At 46.0% G+C, this 19840-nt stretch overlaps 1 protein-coding gene and 1 pseudogene across 1 annotated transcript in view; both read left to right on the top strand.

The window, feature by feature from the left end:
* LOC141073069 (uncharacterized) overlaps window positions 1–19840 on the top strand; it is a 704210-nt gene that overhangs the window by 364251 nt on the left and 320119 nt on the right. The gene's annotated exons all lie outside the window — the stretch shown is intronic.
* Window positions 1–19840, top strand: part of LOC141073076 (uncharacterized) — a 56772-nt pseudogene that overhangs the window by 10452 nt on the left and 26480 nt on the right.

Raw genomic sequence — 19840 nt, forward strand, 5'->3', positions numbered from 1 at the left:
CAGGAACCCGTTATCCATCTATACAAATGTTTGGCTGTGTATAACCCAGAATGACACATCACAACCAACATATCTAACATCATACAAAACTGCTACTCCTACCCTGCTGCCCAAACCCTCCATAGCACTGATGACATTATAAGCCTATAAAGTGTAAGTCATTATATTCTTCACTGCAGCGATTATGCTAATAATCGACCACTATCTACGCGCTGTTATAGGAAGGTGAGATGGATTCCATACATCCCAAATGTTATTACACTTCCCCAAGCCACCCCTATTCTGGCACAGGGTCCGCTCGTAAGGTATAATTGAATTTACTCGTTCAGTCCAAGCTCTGAGAGAAGGATGTTGATCACCCATCCAGCATAAGGCCAATATCTTCCTGGCTAAAAAAAAATGTCTCCCGCTGGAATATTCTGACGTGGTGTCCCCATATCTCTTCCTCCAGCACACCAAACAGACACCAATGGGGTGAGAGGAACAGGAGTTCCTATGAGGGACGTTAACGAGGTCACCTCGCTCCATAAAGATAGAATAGTTGGGCATCCCCACACTATATGTATAAAATCCACATCCATTGTGTGACATCTTAAACATTCTGAGGAATGGGACCACCCCATCCTAAATAGCCGTAGTGGCGTCAGATATGACTGGTGCGCTATATACATTGGAGTCATTTTATTATTGGCTGATGGAGACACCCCGGTTGGAGAACCAAGGATCTCCTCCCAATCTTCATTCTGGATATCTGGAACTAGCGACCTCCACCTCTCCCTTACTGACGATAAAGCAGAGTCAGAGCACTATGTTGGAGGCAGTAACTGCGTTTGGGGAGTAGGATCATATTAATCAGGTTCATACGTCCGGAGACAGATAATGGCAATTTACTCCAGATAGCAAATTTAAGATTAACAAGATCTGACAACGGGAGAATATTCATTTTTAAGTCGAGTCTACTATATTTTGAAATATTTATTCCCAGGTACTTAAAGTTAGTTACGACAAGCAATGGGGATAACGCTTCACGGTGATCCATTGGACCAAGGGAGAGCTGCATCAAGGCGGATTTATCCCAATTTATGTATAATCCCGAATAATTACTAAATGTGTCTATAGTAGCAATCACATGGGGTAGTGATTCTTCTGCTTTATCCATAGATATCACCATATCATCAGCACATAGGCCGATGGTATCTAAACGGCCCGCTATTTCTATACCTCTAATGACTGGAGTGGATCTTGTACGGATCGCCAACGCTTCGATTGCAAGCGCGAAAACGGCCGGGGAAAGGGGGCGCCCCTGGTGTGTTCCTCTTGCCAAAGAGAACGGTTCGGATACAGAGTTATCTATTATTATTCGGGCTTTTGGTTTCATGTACATCGCGCTGATCCACTTCCTAAATTTGGAACCGAATTCATATTTTTGTAAAGATGCAGATAAAAATGACCACTCAGGAGAATCGAAGGCCTTAGCCGCATCCAGCGAGGCCAAGACCCATTCATTATCTGGCACCAGGGAACTGCACTGGACACTGACTGGACTCTCCTAACATTAATAGATGTATTTGTCCCGGACATGAAACCGGTCTGGTCTGGATGTATTATTTCTGGTATCACCGAATTTAATCTAGAGGCCAGGATTGTAGTGAAGATCTTATAGTCCACATTTACCAACGATATGGGGAGGCACCTCACATGTATCAGTAGGAACTTACAAGTCTGATATTTGGCAACAGAAACTAATTTATTGTCATTGATCTTTACAGGGGTTCTCTGGGCATGTGATATTGACATCCTATCCATATCTGTGAGGGTCCGAAACCTGGCACCCCCTACAATCAGCTGTTAGCTCCTGCCTCCTGGGTGCTTCAGAACAGCCACTGTTCAGTGTCTGATATTGAGGAGGATAGGTTATCAATATCATACCCTTATAAGGTGCACCTGTCCTCGACCACCGCTGATGCACAGCAGAGGTGGACGGTGACCTTGACAACCAGCAGCAAATTATAGAATAAAAAATCCTTCCGTTACTGAGAACCAAGCAGATTTTTAATAAGAGGTAAATCTTGTGACATGATCAATATTCCCCCCAAATCTAGACATTACCCATATGCAATCAGATATAGGCAACTTCCATCCTTCTGCACTCCCCCTACTTTCCCCTTTCCGGTTCTCACTCTATACTTACACCCGCAGAGCCTTGTACAACATTTCCCGGGTCACCACGACTGTAGCAGACACAAAATCCATCCATACATACAGCGTGGAACGCACACAAGTCTACTTCCGCCCATACTCTTTCCTGATAGGACAATCAGTATCACGTGATAAATCCTTTTCCTGTTCGACGTCTCTTGGGAGTTGTAGTTTGTTTGACATCGCGATATTATAAGGGTAACTGGAATAAAAACTGCAATTCCCATAATGCACCACACAGCGCACAGGTAAAATTGGATTTTCTGTATATAGCATGTAATTTTAAATCACCAGTGCAGTGCGGGAAAAGTAAGATCCTGACCGGGGTAGCGTGACAGAGTTTCAAAATCAGGACTGTCCCGCTGGATCGGGGACGGTTGGGATGCATGATTTTGGGTGGTGAGCGGAGAGGTGACTGCTGGGACAATTTACAGGACAGCACTGGAGAATTCTGGGTGATGATCGGAGAGATGAATGCTGGGATATTATAAAGGAGGGGACTTGAGGATTCTGGGTGATGATCGGAGAGATGAATGCTGGGATATTGTAAAGGAGAGCACTGGAGGATTCTGGGTGATGAGCGGAGAGGTGACTGCTGGGACATTATACAGAACGGCACTGTAGAATTCTGGGTGATAACTGTATCATTGTTGTCAGGTTCCTATAAGGTGTCAGGACGTCGCTGTCTATCTCTCCATGGAGGAGTGGGAGTATCTAGAAGGACACCAGGATCGGTACCAGGCCGTGATGATGGAGGAGCTCCGGCCTCTTACACCACGAGGTGAGCAGCGAGGCTCCTTGTTGGCTCCGGTGGATGTGATGACGTCTCTCCGGCGTCCTCCTATAATAGATGAGTTTTCTCCAGACTTGCTCTGGTTTTCTCTACATTTTCTCCGTCTGACAACAGCTTTCATTTCCCTGATTATTTCCTTCTGATGTGTGGGTCGCGGTTTCTCCGCTGTTGTCATGTCTTCATTAGAGGTGGACGATCCTGAACACTGACTTCTCCCAGAAGACCGTATTACTGTTTGTTGTTTGGGAGCCCGAACACAGCTTGTTGTAAAGCTGCAACGCAGCCAATCAATAAGCTTTTCCTGTGGGGGCACTTCCGGCCCCATCACAGACTTGTCAGGTATTGGCATGGCTGTCATTGGCCGGTGCACTGTGTAAAATAAAAAAAAGAGACTTGGGGTCTCCCAATTTTGATAACAAGCGCAGGTAAAGCAGACAGCTGGGGGCTGGTATTCTCAGGCTGTTAGGTGGTCATGGATTTTTACCCCCCGCCCAGAAATGGCACATCCATTAGATGCGTCCATAGTTCTGGCTGCTGGTAATAGTTTTGGGGTTGGTGTCAGCTGTGTAATGTTTGCTGACATTAAGCCCGGGTGTCAGTAATGGAGAGGTGTCTACCCCCATTAGTAACCCCATAATCAAAAGGAAGAAAGACACACAGAAACAAATCAAAGACATTGTCAGCTGTCCGCCGAGAATCCATCATGATGATGTCCCACGACGAGCCAGAACTCTGCTACATCTGGTTGCATTGCTGAGCGGTGACACCGGTAATGTCAGCCCTGAGGTCAGTGTGAGAACGAGGCTGCGTGTGATTGGATAGAAACTGTCCTCAGCCTGTGCGGAGCAGAAATGTGTGTCACACTGTATATTGTGTTACTGTATATGTGTATATATAACCACACACACGTTACACAATATACAGCGTAACTCACATTTGTGCTCAGGCTGAGGACAGTTTGTGCAGTTTATTCCAGCAGCTCCGCGGCGTCCTCCGGCCTCCAATACACCTTTCAGTCTGATGAGATTGATGTTGAATCTCCTCCTTCAGCTACAAAGGTCGTCTCCTGTTTTATTCGGCGCTCTCTCCTCCGCGCGCTCTCTCCTCCGCGCGCTCTCTCCTCCGCGCGCTCTCTCCTCCGCTCTCTCTTCTCCGCTCGTCCTGTCAGGTTTGGTGGCAGGAAAGCCCATTCACGATACCTGACAGGACGCTGCCCTCACCCGACCTGTCTCGAGCACACGTCTTTACGCAGCTAATAAAATAAATAATACATTTTATATTTCTATAGCGCCGACATATTCCGCAGCACTTTACATTTCAGAGGGGACTTGTGTTGTGAGTTCATTCTCTGGTTCACCAGTTGTGAGTTCCCCTTCTGGACTCCCTCTGGTGGTGACGGGAGGTGGTGCGGCTGGTTTGATCGGTGGAGATCTGCCACCTGAGAATGAGGATGATGATTGGATCTCAGGATTCTCAGATTGGATTTAAGACAGCCGACGCCCTATTCAGTTGCTGCTGATTCCTTCTGGCTTATCAGCTCTTGGTTTTCAGCTCTGTTCCAGACATCTAAAGCTAAGTTTTTCTGCTAATGTTCACACTTGATTTAGTTGGTCTTTTCAGTTTTTTGTGTGGTCTGCCAGCCCCGGCTGGGGGCTGAGCTGAATTTCCACTCTTATTTATCAGTATTTTGCCAATTGGCTTTTTGTCCCTTACTAGTTCGGTCTCTTTTTGCTCTGTCTCAGAATATTCCAGAGTGCTGATATAGTGGGAGAAGTCTAGTGACTTCAGGGTTAATTTTGCTATCAGAAGTGTTGGACATTATTTTTGTAGGGTTTTTTGCAGGTTGCAGATAGTGACTTGCCTTTCCTTTCCTGTCTAGTTAGTTTGGGCCCCATCATTTGCTCAGCCTATTTTTCTGCCTGTTAGTGTTTTCATCTTGTTTCACCGTCAGTACATGTGTGGGGGCTATCTATTCCTTTGGGGTCTGCTCTGGGGCAGCTAGTTTTCCCTTTTCCTGCTTTAGGCTTATGTAGTCCTCCGGCCGTGACGAGGCATCTAGGAACATCGTAGGCACGCTCCACGGCTACTGCTAGTTGTGTGGTAAGAGCAGGGATCTGCAATCTGCATAGTTACCAACTTCTCTGGTTTTCTGTGGCTTAGCTTGTTTTGATTTTTTTCTCCTCGGTGACCCATTCATAACAGACTTGTACAGACAATAGAAATTACAGCATAACAATAATCACATAGATTATAACAAATACCAAGAGGAAAGAGGGCCCTGCTCGCAAGCTTACAGTCTATGAGGAAAGAGGTAGACACGAAAGGTGGGTGGTAACAGTCAGGGTCGGACTGGGGTGTGTAGGGCCCACCAAGGGAATGAATTTTAGGGGCCCACCTACAGTAATGTACAACTCAACATTTCGGCTTTGAGACCGCAGAATTACACCATGGGTTCTTTTGCCGTATATCCCACGCCAAATCTGCATCATTTCAGCATCCTGTTGTGGATGGATTTACTTTTGATTTGGGTAGATTTACCCCTGTGCATACTGTGGCCTGTCCTAATTAGACAGAGTCTTATTGAGCGCTCAAAGAAGGAAAGACGCCAGACTTGGTTGGCAGCAATACCTCCCAGCAAAACTCTGGAAGTTTATTGAATATACTTGGTTTTATCAGTTGTACAGAAAGGAGTGGCTACTCATTAACATAGAGGCTTTACTTCTTAACTAATTGGTCAGTTTTAACCCCTTCCTGACATCCGACGTACTATCCCGTCCACGGTACCCGGGCCCGTATGACCGTGGACGGGATAGTACGTCGGGCCCTTTAATGCGATACCGCGACTAAAGTCGCGGTGATCGCATTAAAATTCCGACGCCATCTCACCTTAGAAAAGATGGCGTCGGCATCCCGGGCTGCGATCCCGCCCCCCCGGCATCCAGAGCGCTGTGATTGGCTGTTCAATTCTGAACAGCCAATCGCAGCGTTTCTCATTGTTTCAGCCAATCAGCTTGGCTGAAACAATGATGTCCTAGGCAGGGATCGAGTACCGATGTACTCGATCCTAGAGCCGGTGCCTGACAACGCCAGGCACCGGCAAAAAGCACCCGGATTGGCGCGATCGCCGATCTGATCGATCGCGCCAATCGCAGTGCACAGCGGCGCTATATCGCCGCTGTGCCCTGCCAGTACCGGCCAGGATCGGTGCTATATTAGCACCGATCGTGCTGGAGCTTGATGCAGGCCCAGCAGGGCCTGCAGGAGTTGGCTGGCGCGATCGATTAGATCGGCGATCGCGCCAACCACAGGGCACAGCTACGGTCACCATGTGACCGCTCTGTGCCCTGCTGGTGACCTGGGCATGACCTGCCTAGTAATCGGAGCTGTGAGCTCCGATTCTAGGCAGTTGCCATGGTCACCAGGCAGATCAGGGATTGGTGGGATCGATGTAATCATTCGATCCCACCAATGACAGGTCACAGCAGCGATGTGACCGCTCTGTGACCTGCCCCCTGACCTGCCTGACCTGTCTGCAGGGGTCCTCACTCTAGCTGAGGATTCCTGCAGAGAGGTCGGACACAGCAAGAGCTCCTGTGCTGGGTATTGTGGTGCCACAGCTTGTAGCATCACAATCCCTGCAGAAGAAAGAAGAAGAAGAAAGAAAACCACAATTGTAAGTGTTAATTGATCCCTGATCCCCTGCCCAATCTATCTTCACCCCCCCAATCTATCTTCATCCCCCCATCCCCCCTCCACCCCCCCTCTTACCCCCCTTCACCCCCCTTTTACCCCCCTCCACCCCACTTTTGCGCCACCTCCGTGCGCAGCTGGCGAGCGTTGATCGGTGACGCAGTTCACCGATCAACACTCGCGCTCGCTTTTTTTCCTTAGCCCCCTTTGCGCCACTTCCGTTCACACATTCCGCAGCCGCAAAAGTTGGATAAGTGACACACGTCACTTATCCAAGCTTGTGCCTGCCGTTTTTCATTTTTTTCACCCCCCTTTGTGCCACCTAACTACAACCCTAACTGTTGATCCCTGCCCAATCTCTCTTCATCCACCCCAATCCCCCCATCCCCCTTCCCCCTATTTTTACCCCCCTCCACCCCACTTTTGCGCCACCTCCGTGCGCAGCTGCCGAGCGTTGATTGGTGACGCAGTTCACCGATCAACACTTGAGCTCGCTTTTTTTTCCTTAGCCCCCTTTGCGCCACTTCCGTACACACATCCCGCAGCCGCAAAAGTTGGATAAGTGACACACGTCACTTATCCAAGCTTGTGCCTGCCGCTTTTCATTTTTTTCACCCCCCTTTGTGCCACCTAACTACAACCCTAACTGTTGATCCCTGCCCAATCTCTCTTCATCCACCCCAATCCCCCCATCCCCCTTCCCCCTATTTTTACCCCCCTCCACCCCACTTTTGCGCCACCTCCGTGCGCAGCCGCCGAGCGTTGATTGGTGACGCAGTTCACCGATCAACACTTGAGCTCGCTTTTTTTTCCTTAGCCCCTCCGTACACACATCCCGCAGCTGCGAAACTTGGATAAGTGACACAGTTCACTTATCAGAGTTTGCCGTTTTCCTTTTCTTTTTTTTTTTTTCCACCCCCCCCCCTTGTGCCACCCCGTGCGCACATCCAGCAGCCTAGTTTTGATAAGTGACACTTATCAGATAGGGCCTGCTGTTTTAGACTTTTTTCCACAGCTTTTTCTTTACAGAAAGTTTACACCAATCACTCCCCCCCTCTTCACGTACACATACAGTTTTCAATAAAGTGTACACCCAAGCACCATATTTACACAAAAATGTCATCAAATTCATCCCAACAGCGCTATTCAGTGGAGGAGGCATATGCTTTACTTGCCTCCGAAACTGATAGCGATTTGGATGACGATCCGACTTTTCTTTATTTTTCGGATTCTTCATCCTCTTCTTCTTCCTCTTCCCCCTCCTCATCTTCCTCCTCGGGTCCTGCGGAACCGCCACGCAGACGCTCCAGGACAGAAGATGAGGCAGCGCCCACCATGCCCGCAGCTGACCCAGTGCTCCCCGTATGGACCTCGCCCCCCGAAAATTACGAGCCACTGATTCCTGATTTTGTGGCAGAATCAGGAATCAAGTTTGACACCACCGGCCTCACAGAAATTGACTTTTTCAAAGTCTTTTTCTCTGAGGATTTTGTTAACTTCATGGTGGAGCAAACTAATTTGTACGCTCGTCAATTTTTGGAGCAAAACCCGCGTTCAACATTTTCAAACTGGTCTCCTGTAGAAACAGTTGAAATGACGCAGTTTTGGGGCCTGGTCCTCCATATGGGGATACTGAAGAAGCCGGAAATTCGGCAATATTGGAGTGTTGATATTTTATACAACACTCCAGTGTTCCGAATGGTCATGGCCCGGACGCGTTTTGAGGCCATCCACAAGTTTCTGCATTATACTGATAATGCAGCGTGTCCCGCACAAGATGACCCCAACTTTGACCGTCTGTTCAAAGTTCGGCCGGTCATCGAACACTTCAACAAAAAGTTTGCTGAAGTGTACGTGCCCCAAAGGGACATCTGCGTGGATGAGTCCTTGGTTCACTTCAAGGGAAGGCTGCGATTCCGTCAATACCTGCCCAGTAAGAGGGCCAGGTACAGAATCAAACTCTAACTTGTGTGAGAGTACCTCAGGGTACACCCACAAGTTTAGAGTTTACGAAGGGAAGGACACCCGGATTGAACCCCCTGAGTGTCCTCTTTCCTGGGAGTGAGTGGGAAAATTGTGTGGGATTTGGTGCACCCACTGCTGGATAAAGGTTATCACCTCTACACTGATAACTTTTATACCAGCATCCCACTCTACAAATCCCTCTCTGAGCGACGTACCGCAGCCTGCGGTACTGTCCGCAAAAATCAGAGAGGCCTCCCGAAGACGCTACTTGGGCAGATGCTCCGAAAAGGTGAGAGCAGAGCCCAAAGTAGCGACCACCTGCTGGTGGTCAAGTACAAGGACAAGAGAGATGTCCATCTCTTGACCACCATACACGGTGATGGCAGTACCCTCTGCACTGTACGGGGTACCTCTACACAGGTCCTCAAACCGACATGTGTAGTGGGGTACAACAAAAAAATGGGGGGAGTTGATCTCTCCGATCAACTCCTCCAACCGTACAATGCATTGAGGAAGGCCAAGGTGTGGTACAAAAAGCTGGCCGTGCACATCGTCCAAATGGCAATGCTCAACGCATTCCTGCTGTCACAATGTGCATGCCCCATGCGTACCTTCATTTCCAGGAGGTAGTGGTTAAGGCCATGATGTTTGGCGCTCAGGAAGGAGCGGGCCCCAGTACTTCAGGAACTGAAGGTGCTCGTATTGTCCCAGGTCAGCATTTTCCGGGGGTGGTCCCGCCAACCCCAAGAAAAGGTAAGCCGCAAAAAAGGTGTCGAGTGTGTTACAAAAAAGGAATACGCAGGGACACCACTTACCAGTGCGACACCTGCCCCGAAAAACCTGGCCTGTGCATGAAGGATTGCTTCAAATTGTACCACACCTCCATGCACTACTAATTTACATTAGATTAGTTGGGGGCACATCTAGATTTGTTCACTGGGGGTCTAGTATCCAAAATGATGTCATATGTGGGTTTTTTTCCTGTTTAGGCACATTAGGGGCTCTGCAAACGGAACATGACGCCAGCAGACCATCAAAGTCTGCATTCCAAAACAACACTACTTCCCTTTCGAGCCCCAACGTGTGCCTAAACAGTTTTTTCCCACATGTGGGGTACCAGAGTACCCAGGACAAATTGGACAACGACTTTTGGGGTCCAATTTCTCCTGTTACTCTTGGGAAAATTAAAAATTGGGGACTAAATGATCATTTATGTGGGAACAAAACAGGATTTTATATTTTCACGCCTGGGCATTATAATCTTTAGTGAAACACTTGGGGTTTCAAAGTGCTCACCACACATCTAGATAAGTTCCTTAGGGGGGTCTAGTTTCCAAAATGGGGTCACTTATGGGGGGTTTCTACTGTTTAGGAACATCAAGGGCTCTGCAAATGGAACATGACGCCCGCAGACCATTCCATCAAAGTCTGCTTTCCAAAACGTCATTACTTCCCTTTCGAGCCCTGACGTGTGCCCAAACAGTAGTTTTCTCCCACATGTGGGGTATCAGGGTACTCAGGACAAATTGAACAACAACTTTTGGGGTCCAATTTCTCCTGTTACTCTTGGGAAAATTAAAAATTGGGGACTAAATGATCATTTATGTGGGAACGAAACAGGATTTTATATTTTCACGCCTGGGCATTATAATCTTTAGTGAAACACTTGGGGGTTCAAAGTGCTCACCACACATCTAGATAAGTTCCTTAGGGGGTCTAGTTTCCAAAATGGGGTCACTTGTGGGGGGTTTCCACTGTTTAGGCACATCAGACGCTCGTCAACCGTGACATGGCGTCCAATCTCAATTCCAGCCAATTTTAGGTTGAAAAAGTCAAACGGGGCTCCTTCCCTTCTGAGCCCTGCCATGTGCCTAAACAGTGGTTCCCCCCCACATATTGGGTATCAGCGTACTCAGGACAAATTTGTCAACAACTTTTGGGGTCCAATTTCTCCTGTTACCCTTGGGAAAATAAAAAAATTGTTGCTAAAATATTATTTTTGTGACTAAAAAGTTAAATGTTCATTTTTTCCTTCCACGTTGCTTCTGCTCCTGTGAAGCACCTGAAGGGTTAATAATCTTCTTGAATGTAGTTTTGAGTAGCTTCAGGGGTGCAGTTTTTAGAATGGTGTCACTTTTGGGTATTTTCTGCCATATAGACCTCTCAAAGTGACTTCAAATGTGAGGTGGTCCCTAAAAAAAATGGTTTTGTAAGTTTTGTTGTAAAAATTAGAAATCGCTTGTCAAATTTTAACCCTTATAACTTCCTAACAAAAAAAAATGTTGTTTCCCAAATTGTGCTGATGTAAAGTAGACATGTGGGAAATGTTATTTAGTAACTATTTTGTGTCACATATTTCTCTGTTTTAAGGGCATACAAATTCAAAGTTTGAAAATTGCAAAATTTTCAAAATTTTTGCCATATTTCTGTTTTTTTCATAAATAAACGCAAGTTATAGCGAAAATTTTTTACCACTAAAGTGAAGTACAATATGTCACGAGAAAACATTCTCAGAATCGCCTAGATCTGTTGAAGCGTTCCAGAGTTATAACCTCATAAAGGGACAGTGGTCAGAATTGTAAAAATTGGCCCGGTCATGAACGTGCAAACCACCTTTGGGGGTGAAGGGGTTAATGCATAAACATATATGGGCGTCGACCTAAGGTGACTTAAGCATCAGATGATATACTGCTCTTTGTCTTACATCTGGCCTAAACTTCCTCTTTCTATGTCTGGGACAAATATCACAAGACAATACTATCATAAGATACCATCTGCTCCCCAGACTATCTCATGGGGGGGGGCAGTAGGTCATTTCCACCAACTAGTTACAAGGTTCAAACTGTGAATATGTATCTGTGTGCATATAAGAATATATGAGTACATGAGTATATAGCAGTATATGGAGTATATAGCCTATAGCAGGCAAGTGAGATCTATATGAAATACATATATATTTCCATAACAATCCCCCCTTAGATATCACTTGCCCTAAAACCCTGCTCCTGGCCCAAAGCGCTGCAACTCTTTTATGCTGCCAGTGGACTGACATATGCCTAGTGCACACATCCTCCTCTGTACAGACTTTTCGCAAATGGGCGGTCAGGAGATCTGTCCCTAAAGGGGGTGTGGTGCAATGTAATCAAAGTCTCTTAGCTAGCAGTCTATGCAGTCAGTGCATGTGTATTCTCCGTCAGGTAGGTAATTTATTCAGTCAGGGAGGTCATCCACAGCATCATTCCAGCTCAGGTGTATCTTCTGGTATGAAGGCCTTTTCCTGTAATGCAATGCGTGGATCCAGGTGAGGTTTTCTCTCCAGGTCGGTGGCGTCAGCCCTTGGAGAAGGGCCATCGGATCTGGGATCGAGTGCTTCTCTTTACAGACGTTTTTTTCACCAACACTCAGCAGTCTCCTGACTTCAGGACGTGCATACCAGGCACCGAATCTGGACCTGGCAATGAGGGAGAAAAACTCGAGAATGGACATTAGCAAAATTCTTGATAAATTCAATTACACATGCAGACAAAGTATCATATTGCATAGTCAACTGCTAAGTAAAGAATACCCCTAAACTGGGTTTTTTACCCAAATAAAGTCTCATATTGGTGACAGCTTTCTCTGAGCCTACGGGAGTGTCTAATGCCAGGGTTTGTCTGTCTCTTGGGCAGATCTTTTAGCATGCTTCTCTTAAGTGTCCCACCTAGTCTATGGTGTGGGATGGTGAGTAGTGTGTAGGCCTAAGTCTGACCCTAAAGAGAGAAGGAAGATCCGGCACTGGAGACTTGATAAAATCCACGATAAGTTTTATTCACATAATTTCATGATAAAACCATAAAGGGGAAAACAGACCCCCCACGCCTGACGCGTTTCGAACCTTACACCAGGTTCTTCCTCAGAGACATGAAACAAAACAGTTCACAAAATGATTATAAACATTCCTAATCAGCAGAGGGACTCCACACATGTGTATAATCAAAGAGGCAGACAACTAAGCCCTCAAATCACTGGTGGAGTCACTCCCTTGCAAGAAGAAAGAGAAAAAAAAAAAAGGAAAAAACCAATACAACAATGGACAAGACATAGAATAAATAAAAACATGTGCAATACACACGTATAAATGCATAAATACATAGCAACTATCAAATGACAAACAACAAAAAAAAAATAAAAAACACCAAAAATCTCAGCACTCAATAGAAATACATAAGATCATTTCTATAATTTAGACCTTGCGGATATCATGCATCAAGCGCAAGTATCCAGAAGGCTTCCCGACAGTGCAGTAAATGTTCCCAGTCACCCCCTCTGGGGGGTTTCAATACCCGTTCTATTCCCTTAACTTTAAGACTGCATAAATTACCCTTGTGTATTTCAAGGAAATGTTTGGACAAGCCAGACACATTCCTACGACTGGACATAGACTCTGGATTAGAAGCGGTGATGTGCTCACTTAGTCTCCTCTTCAGGCTGCGTGTGGTGCAGCCAATGTAATATAAACTGCACAATGTGCACTCTGCCATATACACTAAGTGTGTGGTGTTACAATTCATGTAGGTTTTAATTTTGTAGGTTTGTTGTGTACTAAAATTAACAAATTTATCTGTAATATCCATATAGCGGCACAAACCACACAATTTTTCACCACACTTATAATTGCCCAAGTAATTTAACCACGTAGGTTTAGTGCAATCAGACAAATACAATGAGGGGGACAAAAAATGACTCAAATTTTTAGCTCTCTTTGGAACACACCTATGTCCACCAGCCAATATCTGCGATAAGACTGGATCTTGATGCAGTAAGGGAAGATGTTTATTTATGATTTTAATAACACCCTTGTAATCTGAACTGAAAGCGGTAGAAAAAGTGGGAATATTTTTATTTTGATTAGTGTGTGCCATGTCAGTCTGCAATAAACTACTCCTAGTTTTGTTATCCACTTTCTTAATAGCCCTGTTTAACATCCAGTTCTTATAACCCCTTTTTGATAGCCTGGTGCAAATTTTACGACGCTCGGATTCATAGAGAGCGTCATTAGAGCACGATCTTTTGGCACGGATTAATTCACCCAACGGTAAATTTCGTATCACATGTGGCGGGTGACAACTATTCGCATGCAATATGGCATTACCACTGGTATCTTTTCTATATAGGGAAGTATATATATTCCCCGTTTTGACATCTCCCATAACTTTAACATCCAGATATGTGGCACAAATGCCATGTATTTCGTGGGTGAATTTAATATTCAAAGAATTAGTCCCAATATACTCAAAAAACTTAAGCATGCCAGGAGAGGGAGATACATCACAACGATCAAACCACAATAGGATCACGTCATCAATGTATCTCCCCCACCACAATACATTGTCTAAATAGGGATTATCCATAGTATATATATATATTTGTTCTCCCAAAAGGACATATATAAGTTGGCCAGAGTAGGAGAGAATTTTGACCCCATCGGGCAGCCACACACCTGAAGATAGTACTTAGTGTCAAATTTGAAAAAATTGGTGTTCAAAAGATGTTGTAACGCCATAATGATAAATTTTTTAAGATCAGAACTGAAATTACTTTCTTCAGTCAAAATGGTGGAAACAGCAGATAATGCCAAATCATGAGGTATACATGAATATAGAGCAACAACATCACATGTTATCCATGTGTGGTGAGGCCCCCATGCAACCTCCTGAAGTGCCTGCAGAAGCTGTTTGGTGTCTCTAATGTGACCTGGTGTTTTGCAGGAGGGTCTTGCTTTGGGAGTATTGGACAAGCGCATGGCTGATTTTTTATATGTGGATAAACCAGTGTGTCCTGTATTTCACGCCTTACCCAAAATTCATAAAGGCGTGTTTCCTTCACCTTTCAGGCCCATAGTGGCCGGTATTGGAGGGGTTAATGAAAAACTCTCCGAGTGGATAGACAGAAAATTACAACCTTTGGTTTTGAAAACACCAGGTCACATTAGAGACACCAAACAGCTTCTGCAGGCACTTCAGGAGGTTGCATGGGGGCCTCACCACACATGGATAACGTGATGTTGTTGCTCTATATTCATGTATACCTCATGATTTGGCATTATCTGCTGTTTCCACCATTTTGACTGAAGAAAGTAATTTCAGTTCTGATCTTAAAAAATTTATCATTATGGCGTTACAACATCTTTTGAACACCAATTTTTTCAAATTTGACACTAAGTACTATCTTCAGGTGTGTGGCTGCCCGATGGGGTCAAAATTCTCTCCTACTCTGGCCAACTTATATATGTCCTTTTGGGAGAACAAATATATACTATGGATAATCCCTATTTAGACAATGTATTGTGGTGGGGGAGATACATTGATGACGTGATCCTATTGTGGTTTGATCGTTGTGATGTATCTCCCTCTCCTGGCATGCTTAAGTTTTTTGAGTATATTGGGACTAATTCTTTGAATATTAAATTCACCCACGAAATACATGACATTTGTGCCACATATCTGGATGTTAAAGTTATGGGAGATGTCAAAACGGGGAATATATATACTTCCCTATATAGAAAAGATACCAGTGGTAATGCCATATTGCATGCGGATAGTTGTCACCCGCCACATGTGATACGAAATTTACCGTTGGGTGAATTAATCCGTGACAAAAGATCATGCTCTAATGACGCTCTTTATGAATCCGAGCGTCGTAAAATTTGCACCAGGCTATCAAAAAGGGGTTATAAGAACTGGATGTCAAACAGGGCTATTAAGAAAGTGGATAACAAAACTAGGAGTAGTTTATTGCAGAATGACATGGTACACACTAATCAAAATAAAAATATTCCCACTTTCTCTACCGCTTTCAGTTCAGATTACAAGGGTGTTATTAAGATCATAAATAAACATCTTCCCTTACTGCATCAAGATCCAGTCTTATCGCAGATATTGGCTGGTGGACATAGGTGTGTTCCAAAGAGAGCTAAAAATTTGAGTCATTTTTTGTCCCCCTCATTGTATTTGTCTGATTGCACTAAACCTACGTGGTTAAATTACTTGGGCAATTATAAGTGTGGTGAAAAATTGTGTGGTTTGTGCCGCTATATGGATATTACAGATAAATTTGTTAATTTTAGTACACAACAAACCTACAAAATTAAAACCTACATGAATTGTAACACCACACACTTAGTGTATATGGCAGAGTGCACACTGTGCAGTTTATATTACATTGGCTGCACCACACGCAGCCTGAAGAGGAGACTAAGTGAGCACATCACCGCTTCTAATCCAGAGTCTATGTCCAGTCGTAGGAATGTGTCTGGCTTGTCCAAACATTTCCTTGAAATACACAAGGGTAATTTATGCAGTCTTAAAGTTAAGGGAATAGAACGGGTATTGAAACCCCCCAGAGGGGGTGACTGGGAACATTTACTGCACTGTCGGGAAGTCTTCTGGATACTTGCGCTTGATGCATGATATCCGCAAGGTCTAAATTATAGAAATGATCTTATGTATTTCTATTGAGTGCTGAGATTTTTGGTGTTTTTTATTTATTTTTTTTTTTTTTGTTGCTTGTCATTTGATAGTTGCTATGTATTTATGCATTTATACGTGTGTATTGCACATGTTTTTATTTATTCTATGTCTTGTCCATTGTTGTATTGGTTTTTTCCTTTTTTTTTTTTTCTCTTTCTTCTTGCAAGGGAGTGACTCCACCAGTGATTTGAGGGCTTGGTTGTCTGCCTCTTTGATTATACACATGTGTGGAGTCCCTCTGCTGATTAGGAATGTTTATAATCATTTTGTGAACTGTTTTGTTTCATGTCTCTGAGGAAGAACCTGGTGTAAGGTTCGAAACGCGTCAGGCGTGGGGGGTCTGTTTTCCCCTTTATGGTTTTATCATGAAATTATGTGAATAAAACTTATCGTGGATTTTATCAAGTCTCCAGTGCCGGATCTTCCTTCTCTCTTCATGTTTGCAACACATGGTGGTCAGCCATTTGATCCCTAGGCACGACCGGCTTACAGGACTATTTTTGTGAGCACAAATTTCCCTTTCCCCTTCCTAATTTTCGAAGTCTGACCCTACTGCTGATCAGGTCTCTTGTGTTAGGTTTGCTGTGTATGCGGGTCCCTGATCACTTGCTATTGCTTCTGGGAACCCCATACCTGCACACTATTTTTGAGAGTAGCTTCTTTGCAGTAGTCTTCGCCGACTGGTTCCTTACTGGGAAGTCTTCAGGCCAGATGATGTGGGGGAACTTTTCTCGCTTGTCCGATGTTAAATTTGTCGATGGCCAAACAGCTGCTGGGAATCTTCGCTGTTTAGGTGTGAGTTGAGTCCAATCAGGTCATTCATCTGTGTCTTCAATTCTGTTGGGGGCCATGTGCCCATTGAACCACCGTAGGGTACACACTTTGAGATAGACTGGGTCTGTCTTGAGGTAGACGGTTTGAGGTAGACTAGGCCTGTCTTGAGGTAGACGTTTTGATGTAGACGGTTTCTTGGAGCCCAGTGCTTTTGGCCTTCTGCATCCAGCTCTCCTCCTCCTTCCGAGTCTGATCCTGTTATTTCTTGTACAGGTTTCAGGAAGTCATCTTGTCAGGTTTAGTGACTGGGTTGTGGTAATTGTCATTCTCTGAGCTGATGGTGGGATTTTAGCTGAGGTTTCGTCTCTGTCCGCGCCTCCCTCTGTATGAAGACTCGGGTTAGACTGTGTCAGAGGAGGACTTGGGACTCTTTGCATTGGTACAGGTCCAGCCGGTATTCTCCGGGGATGAGGGGGAAGGTCAAACTGTTGTAGCCTTGGGATGCCTTCGGACTCATGCAGCTCGTCTCAGGGAGTGTTGCCGTGGACTGCCAATCATAGGACTGTGCTGGAGAAGAAGCTTCCCCACGAGAGGGTGATGGAGGACAATCTTCTGGAATGTTCTCCATCAAATACGTCCTTTCTGGAAAGGTGGGCACCATTCTTCTGCCTCAGAATTCATATCCACGTCAGAGTCTTCGTCCTGGAAGTGATTCAGCTTGTTGACTGGTGGAGGAGGAGGCAGCACTTCTGTCCAATTCAGAGATGGAATCTTCAACGGTTTTCCCATTGGCTTCTGTTTGCCAGGTTTTCTCGTCTTCAGTCGTCATGTAGTAGCCGTCCGGCTCTACGACTTCTCCCATTTTCCATATTGTCTTCCGCTGGCTGCTTCTTTGGCTGCCACGTCTGCTGCTGATGCCCCGTGTCTCTACTGTGTTCAGTTTTCCGTGTGCCTTGGCCTTCAGCACTGCCACCACTTTTAGTAGTTGAAGAGCGTCCAGCAGGTCTCTGATGGCTCCATGGTGCTTCACGGTCAATCCGCTTGCTGTGATGAAGTTTCTTGCAACCCAGATGGGTCCGAAGTCAGGTGCCATGTCATGCGAGTACCTGGAAGTTTTCGTTCTTCGCAATCTGGCAGGTCTTTCGTCAGCTTTATCAGCTCCGCTTCTTGGGCTCTTGGGCTGACAACCTTCTGGACCATAGAATGTCTTGATTGCTGGTCGCTGCACATCCCGTGTGGAACTTTCCTTCATCATTTGCAAGGCTGGAGCCATGTACGGTTTTCATGCAGGAGGGTCCCCCCCTTGCAACTGGATCCAGGCCAGCTGAGAGGTAGTCTAGAGGCCTCTGGTTTTCCTCCGTGGGTCTGTTTTAAGCCTGGCCAGTAGCATGACCTTCTCCATCTTGGTCCTTCTTTTTCCGTTTTGGTCAGGACGGGATGGCTTCTCGTAGTCAGGGAGGCCTAGAGTTGGCGCAGAGACTATGAAGTCTTTCAGTTTCCTGTACGAGATGAAGGTTGCAATGCGTTGATGCAATTGTACAGAGGCTGCATTAAGCCTGGAGCACCAGGGATCCAAGTTCTGCAGTACGAGACTAGACAAAGGAAAGACTGCATCTTCGGAGTTGTTGAGGGAGCCACCTTCTCCGCGGCCCTCCGGTCATCTGTCAAGTGTTTCGTCTAGTGGGCGATAGTGTCTTCAGGAACTTGCTTTTGACACCACTGGACTCTGTTTTGCAGAACTTACGTTGCTGCTCTGCCAGGCAGAGTAGAGGAGACATGGAAAGCGCTGTGCAGGTAGCGGTGTCGATGACTTCTGCATGCTCCGCAATCCAGTTGGTGGGGACGGAGGGCAATGCTCTGGCGAGCTGTGAAAAGCTGTTCTGGGCCCTCTTGGGTCTCACTGTCCATTTGTTCCGCACCCCCCTTGTGCGTTTTCAGGAACTGGTCGTCCAGGTGAGGGGGAACATTGAGGGAAGCTTCGGGCAGATCCATTGCCGTGAGCACCGTTGCTGTGGCTTGCACATTTGTCAGCAGAGGGTGCAGATCTGGCACAACTGGGGTTTCAAACACGGTTGCTTCGCTCACAGTCCTCAGGTTATACACCATTCAATCTGATCTGGTTCTCCTTTCACAGTCTTCCTCTTGATCGAGAGAAGCTGGGACCGCATGATGATTCCCGTGGGTGAGGCGGCTCAATCTGGCCTTGCTCTTCAGTGCCGTGAGTGACTCCCATCTTCTGGCACAGGGCTGGCAGGAAACCAAACCGTTTGCTGGGGTCCTTATTTTCCGTCAGAGGTGACGTTCAGCTGAGCTTTCTTGCTCTCACAGGGGGTCTTTTTGCTGGGGCATCTTCTTTACCAGCCAGCAGCAGCTCCTTTCACCCAGCTTGATTTCTGGTCAGCATCTTGTTAACCAATTTGAGGAGCTGAGTGGTTGTCTTCTGATCCAGGGCCTGGATTAACTTCAGGGAGCACCTTCAGAATCTTGTCCAAGATGATCCTCTGGCGCTGGAGCCGGAAGCAGTGCAGCCATTCCACGAAGCGGGTGTGGTCCCTCTGGGTTGAGAGTTTTCCTGGCCCATGCCAAAGTTCTTAGGCCGTTTCTTGAACAGCAGTTCCACTTAGACCTCCAGCTGGTCAGAGTCGGTTTAGCTCTGGGTGATGAGCTGCGGATGCTGGGCCTTCGGAGCGTCCGGGGTTGTAGACTTGAGTGACACCCGCACTGGCGCAACTTGAAGTCTCCCTTGGGCCATAGGCTTCTAGGTGCTATGTCCAGCACCTCCTTGGGTAGGCTTGCACCGGTTGTTCGAGCGAGGCTCTTGTAGGGCCACCAGCATGATTGATTCTTCTTGGGTCTGAGGTGGGGAAGAGGTCAAGGTCACATCTGCATGGGATACTTTGGTCACCTTCAG

This window comes from Dendrobates tinctorius, unplaced genomic scaffold (genome assembly GCF_039654945.1).
Source record: "Dendrobates tinctorius isolate UK_male_01 unplaced genomic scaffold, ASM3965494v1 ptg000296l, whole genome shotgun sequence".
NCBI classification, from domain to species: Eukaryota; Metazoa; Chordata; class Amphibia; order Anura; family Dendrobatidae; genus Dendrobates; species Dendrobates tinctorius.